The 13055-nt window shown below is 48.9% G+C and overlaps 1 pseudogene; it reads right to left on the bottom strand.

Annotated features, from left to right (window-relative positions):
• Positions 1-9581: 9581 nt before the first annotated feature.
• LOC120695949 lies at positions 9582-11056 on the bottom strand (annotated as a pseudogene).
• Positions 11057-13055: the final 1999 nt, after the last annotated feature.

The following is a 13055-nucleotide window of genomic DNA, read 5'->3' as shown; positions in this document are numbered from 1 at the left end:
ATAGCAGACGAGGGTGGGTAAGGGTGGGCGGGGAAGAGGTGGTGTTAAGGTTTGTTTTGTTCAGCGACCTCCACCCGTACCATATCCTTAACCAGACCCTTAAAGAAAAATATGGATGTAGCATAGGAGAAAAAAAACCCAAAGCAACGAACATGCGGAAGGTAACTACACCTATCTGGCAGCGGGCGGCTATAATCACATCTCGTTCCGCTGCCTTGAATCTATTGACCTCACTGGCAAGCTGTAGTACCATCATCTTCAACTCGTAATGATCCCGAGCGGTGCTCATGCGCAGCTCTTCTATCATCTTCCATAGCACTTCATCATTTGGCGTCGGGTTGGCCAGCGACCTAGGGCAACGAGGTTGTATACCACCGCAGTTGCCGCCGGCTCGTATAGTAGGTGACCGAACCGTCGTCGCAGCCGAGGCCGGACGCGCGCCCGAGGGAGCCGCCGCATCGGGCGCTGCCGCTGAGGGCCGACGCGCGCCCGAGAGAGCCGCCGTTGCCAAGGCCCGCCGTGAGGCCGAGAGAGCCGCTGCCGTCGAGGGCTGTCGCGAGCCCGAGAGTGGCGCCACCGATGCGTGCCGAGCCGGCCGTCGCCCGAAGGAAGCGAGATCCGTCTGATGGGGACGTGGGTTCCTGATCTTCCGTCAGGTTCTGGATAACTCTCGTTGCAGGCGGAGCGAGACACACCGATCCGACTTCAGATCCTAAGACCCGAATCCAGCAATCTTAGCACCACAACTCCTCTGGTTATCAACCGTGTCACAACCCGGTTGACCTCGCCAAGAAGGCTAATCCCTACAATTGCAACGAAGAACACAAGCAAGAACTCGAAAGAAATGCAGCTCAAATGAAGTGACTCTGCAGATGAATGATTAATCTCACGAGTTGGGGTTTCACAAACCGATGAATGGCGACAACTGTTCTTGACAGAATGAATCTAAGCAAAACTCGAACCCTAATGAGGGAGGCGGCTACTGAAATATAGGGGTTAGGGGCGTGCTTCCCCCCTGGACGCGCCCCTAATGGGCTCAACGAAGATACACGGCCCAAAGGCCAAATTACGATGTCGCAGCACCGGAATAGATTCTGGACGGCAACTTCCTCGGACAATTTCCGATGACTCAGAATGAGTTTGGGCCTGAAACCGACGCCAATAGAATCTCCATGAAATTAGCTTTCCATCCCTATGTGGATCGTCGAAATCGTACTTCGGATGTGGCCTGGGCGTCCAATTTACGTCAGGCTGCTCCTGGACTCCGAAGTGGACTCGAAGTTAAATTGTATTGGGCCTCCATGTGGCTTGGCGGCCCTTGCTGTTCCTCCACGCCTCCATGCTCCTCTCCATGTATTCCCTGGTCCTCTCCTTGGTTCCTAATCACATTGTAAAAATTAGGTAGCAAACTATTCTTACAATTATTAATAGAAACGCTTAGGAGCGAGCTCACCTCTAAATTTAATTGTCGCGCGCGAGCTCTTGTGATTGGACCTTGAATGATTTGAATGTCCAGCGGAGGAACCTCTTGTATATCCATAGGATTGATGTCCTCATCATCCTCCCCCTCTTGAATCGGAGTCGTCCTCGACTCAAGCACATCCTCTTCTCCCAAGTAAGGCTTCAAATCTAAAATGTTAAAGGTGCGACTAACCCCGAACTCGGGAGGCAACTCAAGTTTGTATGCATTATCATTAATTTTCTCAAGTATTTTGAATGGACCATCAGCTCTTGGCATTAACTTAGACTTCCTCAAATCTGGAAAACATTCTTTTCTCAAGTGCAACCACACTAGATCACCCGGTTCAAGCTTTAATTCTTTCTTACCTTTGCTACCAGCAATTCTATATTTTTCAGTCATCTTTTTAATATTTTGCTTAGTGGTTTCATGTATTTTCAATATAAACTCAGCATGTTCTTTAGCCTCACTATGAATTCGCTCACTAGTAGGCAAAGGTAAAATATCAGTAGGAGCGCGGGGGTTAAAACCATACACTACCTGAAAAGGACTTACCTTGGTGGTAGAATGTGTTGCCCGATTGTATGCAAACTCCACATGAGGCAAACATTCTTCCCACATCTTCAAATTCTTCTTTAAAACAGCCCTCAACATGGTCCCCAAGGTACGGTTCACCACCTCCGTTTGTCCATTAGTTTGCGGATGACAAGTGATAGAAAATAACAATTTTGCACCCAACTTGTTCCACAAAGTACGCCAGAAGTGACTCAAAAACTTTGCATCACGATCTGAAACAATAGTAGAAGTCATACCATGCAAGCGTACAATCTCTTGGAAAAAGAGGTCAGTAATATGAACAACATCATCACTTTTATGACATGGTATAAAATGTGCCATTTTAGAAAACCGATCCACCACAACAAAAACGCTATCTCTCCCCCTCTTAGTCCTAGGCAATCCTAACACAAAATCCATAGAAATATTCGCCCAAGGAATAGAAGGAACAGGAAGAGGCATATACAAACCATGTGGATTCAAGTGTGACTTAGCCTTTTGACATGTAGTGCAGCGACTCACGAACCTCTGAACATCTCGCCTCATCTGTGGTCAAAAGAAATGGTTGGCCAACACATCCAACGTCTTTGTGGCACCAAAGTGGCCCATCAAACCTCCACCATGTGCTTCCTGCAACAAGAGAAGACGAACGGATCCAACTAGAATGCATAGGCGGTTAGCTCTAAACAAATACCCATCATTCAGCACATATTTATTCCAAGCACGACCATCTTTACAATTCAGGATCACATCTTTAAAAGTAGCATCAAGTTCATACTGTCCCTTAATCGACTCAAGTCCAAAAATGCGACAATCAAGTTGAGACAACATGGTGTAACGACGAGACAAGGCATCAGCAATAACATTATCTTTCCCTTTCTTGTGTTTAATGATGTATGGAAAAGATTCAATAAATTCAACCCACTTGGCATGTCTACGGTTCAGTTTATTTTGCATGCGAAGGTACTTAAGTGATTCATGATCAGAATGAATAATGAATTCCTTAGGCCATAAATAATGTTGCCACGTCTCTAGAGAACGAACAAGAGCATAAAATTCTTTATCATACGTGGAATAATTCAGAGTAGGCCCATTCAATTTCTCACTAAAATAAGCAACAGGTTTACCTCCTTGCATCAACAAGCCACCAATGCCAATGCCACTGGCATCACATTCAAGCTCAAAAGTCTTACCAAAGTCAGGAAGTTGCAGCAAAGGCGCCGAAGTAAGCCGCTCTTTCAAAGTATCAAAAGCTTGATCTTGTGCTGGGCCCCAATGGAAAGAAACACCTTTCTTCGTCAACTCATGTAGTGGGACGGCAATGGTGCTGAAATCTCTCAAAAAACGCCGATAGAACCCTGCAAGACCAAGAAAACTTCGCACCTGTGTAATAGTCTGAGGGGTAGGCCAGCTCCTAATGGCATCAATCTTTGCACCATCCACTTCAATGCCCTGAGGAGTCACAACATAGCCAAGAAAAGCAACTCGATCGGTGCAAAAAATGCACTTCTCAAGGTTAGCATACAAGCTTGCCGCTCTCAAGGCGTCAAAAACAGCACGTAGATGATCCAAATGTTCCTCATGTGACTTGCAATATATCAAGATACCATCAAAATAAACCACCACAAATTTACCAATGAAAGCACATAAAACCTCATTCATCAAACGCATGAAAGTGCTAGGTGCATTAGTTAAACCAAAAGGCATCACTAACCACTCATATAAACCAAATTTTGTCTTAAAAGCAGTTTTCCATTCATCACCCAACTTCATGCGAATCTAGTGGTATCCACTACGCAAATCAATCTTTGTAAAAATTATAGCGCCACTTAACTCATCAAGCATATCATCTAACCGAGGTATAGGATGACGATATCGAATAGTTATGTTGTTAATGGCTCTACAATCTACACACATGCGCCATGTACCATCTTTCTTAGGAACCAAAAGCACAGGTACAGAACAAGGACTAAGGCTCTCACGCACATACTCGCGGTCCAAAAGCTCTTGGACTTGTCGCTGAATATCTTTAGTCTCCTCGGGATTGGTCCTGTATGCTGCTCGGTTGGGCAAAGACGCTCCCGGAATCAAATCAATTTGGTGCTCAATACCTCTCAAAGGTGGCAACCCCGGTGGGAGCTCATTTGGAAACACATCCTCATACGCCTGCAAAATGTCAGCGACCGCAAGAGGCAAAGTACTAGCTATATCACGAATTGGAAATAAAGCATCCTTACATATCAAAGCATAGCACACAGTAGAAGCATCCATATCATATAGATCAGATTTGGTTACAAGCATATTATGATTTTTCAATTTAATAGCGGGCTGGGTTGCAACTGGAGCAGCAACATCAGGTGAAGCAAGTCGTTCTTTATCAGCTTGTACAATTTCAGCAGGGGTCATTAGGTGCAAAGTGATTTTCTGGCCCTTATACATAAGTGTGTATGTGTTACTTCTACCATGGTGGACAGCATCATTATCAAATTCCCATGGACGACCCAACAAAAACGAATATGCGTCCATGGGTACCACATCACAATCTGCATAATCAAAATATGGACTAAGAGAAAAATGCACCCGTGCAGTTTGATTTACCTTAACCTTACCCGAGTCGTTTAGCCACTGAACATGGTAAGGATGTTTATGAGGGCGAGTGGCCAAACCCAACTTCTGGACCAAAACAGCACTAACCAGGTTGTTGCAGCTGCTTCCATCAATGATGACATGTGCACGCCGATCGTTGATCACAAATAAAATCTGGAACAAATTATGGCGTTGCATCTTGTCTGCTTGCCCCAATATTGTACTGAGGACACGGTGGACAATACAAATCCGCTGAGAGCCCGCATCACCCGCACTCAATGAAAGACCCTCATTAGAAGGTGGGTCATCCTCAGTGTCGTCCTCAGCATCCGAAGTACTGATGTAGCCACCATCATCAGTGGCAATGTATGTCCGCTTGCTTGGGCATTCTCGAATCACATGGCCAAAGCCCTGACAGCGATGGCACTGAATGCCAGAGGAAGAGCGCGCTGCTGGTGAGGTACTCTTGGTCGGTTCCTGCACACGAGGCTAACCATCGGCGGGCGTGGTCGCTGAAGCTGGTGACACCGTCGTGGAAGCACCTTTGGGAGTAAAAGACTTGGGCATGTAGGATCTGTTGGAGGTGCTCCTGCTCTGAGGTGGTTGCTGCTATTGTTGTCGTCCCTGCAATTCTTTTTCTGCAAGCATAGCAGGCTGGAACAACTGGTTGGTGGTAGTAAAAGATTTATAGTCAACAATGTCCTGAATTTCACGTTTCAAACCACCATAAAAGCGACACACTTTATCCTCAGCATCCTCAACTACACCACATCGAACCATACCCTTTTGATGCTCTGCATAATACTCCTGAACAGACATATCACCCTGATCTAAACGTTGTAATTTCTTACCCATATCACGCTTATAAGATGCAGGAACAAAACGATCACACATTGCTATCTTAAGCGCGTCCCATGAATCAGGTTGTATATTTAATTGAGCACATTCTTGCCACCAGATTATAGCAAAATCTTTAAATTCACTAGTGGCTTGTCTAACTCTATGTTGGTCAGGAACAAGATGGGAAGCAAATTTTTGTTCAACAGTCATCTCCCAATCTAAGTATTCCTCTGCATCATAACGACCATGGAAAGAAGGTATGGTAAATTTGACTTTGGCATAATGATCATCATTACCTGTAGTGCGCCGATGTTTGGTTCCTCCCATACCTATTTTATTCTTGCGAAGACGTTGACGACGGACCTTCTCCGCACGAGTCTTAGCCATATCAGGCTCGCCATCAGACCCAAAAATGATTTCATCATCGTCCTCTAGCCAATCATCATCGTCGTCTTTGTTCATGGAAGGGTTGACTTCAAGATGTTGAACCCTGTCGGACAGTGTAGAGAGGCATTTGTTCACACCCTCAATCGTATGATTGGCCCCTTGGACGTCTTGCGCCACCTTGTTTATCTCCTTAGCGAAAAACTCCTTGAGTTCGTCCTTCATGGCCTGCAATTCACTAGACAAAACAGGTTTGTCGTCCGGCATGGTTAGTGAAACAAAAGGACATATGAAATAGGTGGGTTTGTTGGTGGAATCACACCCTCACACGCGTCTTACCAAGTTCTTACCAAGTTCTTACCAACACAAGCAGTGGGATGGTACAACCGGTGGATGGTGAAAAACATGTGAGAAGAGGGTACCAAGATTGCAAGGATCCTTTTTCTGTACCAATCTGAAGTATATATGTGGAGCTTGGGAGGCTTAAAATATGGTAGCAAGGAATAGCAATAATTCAATTCAGAAATTGCAAAGCTGAAAATTAGTCCCAAGCTAGTCTATGTCGCTGGCCTAAACTTGTCTCGGACCTAGTTCAAGCAAGCAATAATATAACTCAGCACCAAGACTCAAAGGATGCAAGCACTTCTGAATTTTTTTTCTCTTTCTTTTCCCTTGCTTTTTTCTATTCCTTTTTGCTTTCCTTCTTTTTTTGTGCGACTTTTTTTTTCAGCACCTCTGCCTTTTACTCTTTTCTCTCAGAAAGTGCCGCAATACAGAGATCAACTCAAACTTGATCGCAGTCAAAGGAATTCGAGGCGATACACCTGCACGTTCTCTAATCTGAACACAAAAAGGACTAGGCGACTACTAGAGATACAAGGAAACTAATATTCCATTCGTCACATGCCAAATTTTCTTTTCCTTTTTTTCCCACGCAGCAGTCTTTCCTTTTCTTTTTTTACTCACCTAAAATTAGGAACAGAACTACAAGACAATTCTTTCTCTTCCACGATGACTAAACTTGCCAACTTCTTTTACAACTTACCGCTTGCACCAAAATACATGCACCAGCAAATCAGCAATCTGGCAATCGACACTAAGATCCTAGAACAAGATCTAGACACGGCAAACACAACGACACGGCGAGAGACCAAAATTCAGAAAAACAATCTGAGAAGAAAAATTGCAGCGGCAAAACGGCTAATGGGATAGAAAACAGCACGAACACAAAAATTTCTAGGGCTTTTTGGTGGACTGTGGGACAAAGGCGAAATTGATGAAACTAAAGATAGATGTGAACCTGACGGTATACCTGAAACTCTGATTACCAAATGATGGGGACGTGGGTTCCCGATTTTCCGTCAGGTTCTGGATAACTCTCGTTGTAGGCGGAGCGAGACACACCGATCCGGCTTCAGATCCTAAGACCCGAATCCAGCAATCTTAGCACCACAACTCCTCTGGTTATCAACCGTGTCACAACCCGGTTGACCTCGCCAAGATGGCTAATCCCTGCAAGCGCAACGAAGAATCAAGCAATAACTCGAAAGAAACGCAGCTCAAATGAAGTGACTCTGCAGATGAATGATTAATCTCACGAGTTGGGGTTTCACAAACCGATGAACGGCGACAACTGTTCTTGACAGAATGAATTTAAGCAAACCCCGAACCCTAATGAGGGCGGCGGCTACTGAAATATAGGGGTTAGGGGCGTGGCTCCCCCCTGGATGCGCCCCTAATGGGCTCAACGAAGATACACGGCCCAAAGGCCAAATTATGATGTCGCAGCACCGGAACAGATTATGGACGCCAACTTTCTCGGACATCTCCCGACGACTCAGAATGAGTTTGGGCCTGAAACCAACGCCAATAGAAGCTCCATGAAATTAGCTTTCCATCCATATGTGGATCGTCGAAATCGGACTTCGGATGTGGCCTGGGCGTCCAATTTACGTCAGGCTGCTCCTGGACTCCGAGGTGGACTCGAAGTTAAATTGTATTGGGCCTCCATGTGGCTTGGCGGCCCTTGCTGTTCCTCCACGCCTCCATGCACCTCTCCATGTGTTCCTTGGCCCTCTCCTTGGTTCCTAATCACATTGTAAAAATTAGGTAGCAAACCATTCTCATAATTATTAATAGAAACGCTTAGGAGCGAGCTCACCTCTAAATTTAATTGTCGTGCGCGAGCTCTTGTGATTGGACCTTGAATGGTTTGAATGTCCAGCGGAGGAACCTCTTGTATATCCATAGGAGTGATGTCCTCATCACCGTCCGCCGGGAGGAGGAAACCGGGCGTCCCGACGACGGGGAAGATGGTGTATCCTCGGCAGAGGGCGTCAGCCAGCTCGGATGTCGTGATCCGAACCGAGGGGGCCGCCGCTGCCGCCGAGGGTAGATACGCGACCGAGGGAGGCGATGCTGCCGAGGCCCGCTGTGAGCCCGACAGAGCTGCCGACGCCGCGGGCCGAACCGGCCATCGCCGGGAGGAAGGGAGATCTGGCCGACGGCGGGAAGAGGAGGAACCCGGACATCCCGGCGACAAGGTAGATGGTGCAGCCTCGGCGGAGGGCGTCGGCCAGTTCGAATGCCGTGATCTGAACTGCCATCGCCACGGCGTGGGTGGGGGAGTGGGGGGTGAGGGGTGTGGCTAGGGTTTTGAAGTGGACATAGTGGCGGCGGTGGAGGTAAGGTAGTTAGGGTTCACTGTTTAGTGTGGGTTTATATAGTGGCTAGGTTTCATAGCGGCTACGATTGTCGATTGGGCTAGGCAGAGTTTTGGATGGGCCGGGCCAGAGCTAATCATGGTTTTCTTCACTGCGTACACATAAATGGTTTTCTTTAGCCGCCTGCCTGAATTCAAAACAAGAAAATTGATTTTAAGTTTTCACATTTGACTTCTTTGCTGCTTAGGAGTATGTTGAATTGTTTTGATGGACAGATTAAAGATGCTCGCCCAGCAAGTTCGCGAAAAAGAAAAGATGGACAAATTGAAGGGAGGAATGCATACTTTAAGCATTAATTCATTTTTACAGTGTCAAATTTCAGTCAAAAGTTTAAATAGCGAGCAAGGCTCCCATCAGAAAAGGGGGGAAAAGTGTGAGCCAAGCAGCTGCAGCTTGGTTCTGAACCATGAGCACACACAAAAAAGAAACGGTTGCAGCATTTCTTCACTTACACATTGTTTAGCCATGGAACCATTTCACTCCCCTTGCCGGTTCCTTCCAAAAAAAAAATTCGCTCTCAATTTATGGCTGAATGAAGAACAAGCAGCTCTTTCGATGGTATGAAATGATTTTTTTTCACCTTGGGCCACGCCCAAATTTCATTATCATTACTTAAAAAGCAACGAAATAATGGTATGAAATGATAGCTGAACTTATACCAGGAGTACCTATTTTGATCGATTGCAAAAATATTGAGGTGAAGTCCGTGAATTCACTTCATCGGATACACACCATACTACTAACATTCAGATTTCAGAGCAAGATAAACATGACTGCGGTGTCAAAACGCATGAGGAAGTCTGCTAAAGTGCATAGGTACAGAACGGATCCGGGGTAAGTACAAAGTAAAACACAAGTACACAACTTCAGAAATCAGAACTCAGACGATGCATAAACAGAGAAGAAAAACCAAACATTTGTTCAACCATGTCTACGGCTTTTGCCTTATGGTTCTGCTGCTGTACAAAATTATAATTTGTATTTGTACATCTCAAGTTCTTCAACGGAATTTCGAGCGGTACGACGGTTACAGCAGGAAATCAGCACCCTCTTGCCCACAAGACCGAAAGAAGCCCATTTCTTTCGCGTGTGCAAGAAGACCTACTACATTCAAGTTTCTACGTCCAAATCTGCTGTTCCCGTGTTCTACGTCGGAAGCTGCTGCGTAACCGCCTACTCCTCGTCCGGCACCACCTCGCGCGCGGGACGCACGCAGCGCCAGCTTTTGCACCGGACGCGCTGCCTCCCATGCGGCCAAGGCGGACGCTCGCCGTAGTAGGAACGTCGGCGGCCACGCGCTTCCCCCTCAGGCTCGTGGAAGCAACGTGGAAGACACTTCTCCCCTGTCGGAGCAAATCGTCATCCTGGACGCCGAAAAGAACGAGAGCTTCCCGGAGAAGGTCCTCGCAAGAAGCGATTGCCATCTGCCCGCGCCCGGCCGAGGGGGGCGCTGCGGCGGTGCGGCCTCCGCGGCTGCTTCTCCCCCAGCTCTTCGCCCGCGTCGCAATTGCGCTGTGCTCGCCGGCGGCGACAATCTCCCTGCGCACGTGCTCCGGCAGCCGCAGCGTGAACCGCTCCAGATCGCGGTCGAGCCGGACGGCGAGGGAGTGGCCCGTGGAGTGGGACCGGGCGAGCTGCGTCGTCGGCGCCCCGACCGCGACCGCATGGCTCGCCGGTCGCCGCTGGGTCCCTATCTGCTGCAGCACCAGCGCCTCCTGCCTCCGCTCCTCTTCCTCCTCCTCCGTTACTACATCCGATCACCACGGCCACTGGTAGCGGACCATCTCCCATCCGCGCAACCGCTGTTTCGCTGGAGATGCTGCTCGCTACTGGAATCGACAGCCACTGGTAGGTGACGTGGCTGGCGAGCCACTCGCCGGTGCACTCCGGCTCCGGGCAGGGGCGGAGCCAGGAATCTGTTTTTTTCATTGTTGGGGGGGCCAATCATATAAATTTTTATAAAATTTTAATCAAAATTTTAATTTGTAGTGTAAATTTGGTGCTCATGAGGGCCAGGCCCCTGCCCGCCCCCCCTCTCCCCGCGCCCTGACACCGGGTGGAAAGGCGTGGGCGCGTGGCTGCACTTGGGCAGCAGTCTGGGCCGCGCGCTCCTCGTCGTCGAACTCGCCGAGGCACACGGCGCCCTCGAGCGACCCACAGCGCCCTGGCCTCGGCGTACTTCATGGTGGGGAACGCCTCGACCACCTCGGCGTCGAGCCCGCGGGGGCGCCGCTGCCTCCCCGCGAGCGCGAGATGAAGGCGTCGAAATTGTGGGCGCGCGGCGGCGCGGTCGTCGTCGCGCCTGAGCGCGTAGTAGCCGGAGCAGCGGTGGAGGTAGACGGTGAAGAAGGCGATGAAGACGAACACCGCGATGACGGCGGCGAGGAGCGCGATCATGGCCGTGCTGACGTGCACCCGCTGCCCGGACATCTAGTCATCGAGTAGACGCCAGGCGGCGAGGGCTGCGCGCTGGCCGCGCCGCGGCGAGCATGCAGCGCCCGGCCGTGGCGAGGCGTGGGCATCCTTTCCCTGCGCTAGCTCGGCGCCGAGGCAGAGGCGGTGGGGACCCGGGAGACGTGGGCGGGTTGACTAGCGTGTCTGCGCAGCATGCAGTGTGGAGCCGGGCTAGATATATAGACGCGACGGACACGGACGGAGCTGAGCCGCCAAAAAGGTCGCCATCCCGCGGCGGGTATGGCTGGTCAGGTGTCGCAATGCTGCTTCTGCGGTTGCCCGTGAGTTTCACGGTCGATTCCCCTCCTCATGCGTCAGTGCGTCACGCTATCCCACACAAGCTCTCCCCTCTTCCTTCCTTTTTTTTCGTTTTCCCCCTTATCCTTTTCCCTTCCTCTCCTCCCTCTCCCCTTTCCTCCGCCGGCGCTGCCGCGCCCCCTCCGTCCCCGGCGCCGCGCCAACTGCGCCCCCGCCGGATCTGGGAGGAAAGGACTATCCCGCCAGCGCCGCCGCCGGATCCGAGCTCCCCGCCGCCGCGCGCCGCCGGATCCGCGCTCCACCGACGCGCGTGCCACCGGATCCGCCTCCACGCGCCGCGCGCCGCTGGATCCGCGCTCCGGCGCCGCCGCTGCCGGATCCGCCTCCCTGGATGCGGCGGGGAGGCGCGGCGAGGCGGCTCCGGCGGCGGTGAGGTGGCGGGGCGGGCCAGCGGCGGCGGGGAGGCGCGCCGCCGGCATGGTAGCGCGGCGCCGGCGGGCCCATCGCCGGCGGGGGAGGCGCGGCGGAGCTCCCCAGGTTTGAGTTTTTTTTATCGCAAATTTTTTTGAAATTTTTTTTCTCTTGAAGGTTCCCTGTTTCCTATTTTTTTTCAAAAAAATTTCTGCTCTCCAATTTTTTTCTTTGATTTTCCATCTTAATTTTTTTTTCTCAAATTTTTTCTCTAAAATTTTTCTGTCTTTTTTTTCAATATTTTTTTCTTTAAAAAATTTCTTGAAATCAGAAAGCGACAAAAAACTTACTAAAATAAGAAAAAAACGAACGGTCGGAAAATCGACCACACGGAGCTCCTCCGTACGGTTGACCGTAAAATAGCCACACCCGTTAGGTGTGCGCTTTTGTTCGGCAGCTTTGACTGGCCGTCCATCCGGGTGTTCAGAAGCCGCGACTCCACGACCGTTACAGCTGCCAGCTGGAATCTGAATTCAACCGCGTGTGAAACTCTGTTTATCAGGAACCAATCAACCAAGAGCGAGACTGCTCGTATCAGCGATAGTTTGGGCGCCGGATTAATTGTCTTGTTTGTGCAGCTCTCCGCCAAGTTTTTCCTTGAACCATATTAATTACAGTATCAAAGATCCATACTCCATACAGGATCATACGTGTAAGAACATTGAGCATGTACAATAGGGGTACTTAGAGGAGGTGTTTTATGGAAATACTTGGAGAGCTGTCTAGTTTTATTTGGAATCCAACAAGAACAATGACAGGTTTTCTCAATAACATGCCAATTCCAAACAGAAAAAGTGAAGAAAACTACCGTGTCCCCAACCCTTATGAGGTCAATCCTTGCATATATATTCCCCTCCGTTTCAAATTATAGGTCGTTTGACTTTTTTAACTTTAAATTTGACCACTCGTCTTATTTAAAAATTTGTACAAAATATCATTTATTTTATTGTTGGTTGCTTTATTAACAAAGATCTTCAAAAATGACTTAAATTTGATAATATTTGCACAAATTATTTGAACAAAACGAATGGTCAAACTTAGAATGAAAAAGTCAAATGAACTACAATTTGAAACGGTAGTCGTATAATTTTACGAGGTCAACGGATATGATTGCGAGAAACGTAGTAGTACGTAGAAAATGGAGTTCCCAGTGAGATGTGGAATTAACCGCGTGTAAAACCAATATAACCCGGCGATGGATCAACCGGCCGGGCGAAGCTTTTGGATCCCGCCGGCTAGGACGTCAAACTCCAAACCACTTGACTTCTCTCGCTCTGTTCCGTCAACGTCAGGTTGACGCGACGACGGGCTCGGCCGGAACCAAC

Source organism: Panicum virgatum, chromosome 2K (assembly GCF_016808335.1).
Source record: "Panicum virgatum strain AP13 chromosome 2K, P.virgatum_v5, whole genome shotgun sequence".
Classification (NCBI taxonomy): Eukaryota; Viridiplantae; Streptophyta; class Magnoliopsida; order Poales; family Poaceae; genus Panicum; species Panicum virgatum.
This window is presented reverse-complemented; position numbering and strand designations above follow the sequence as displayed.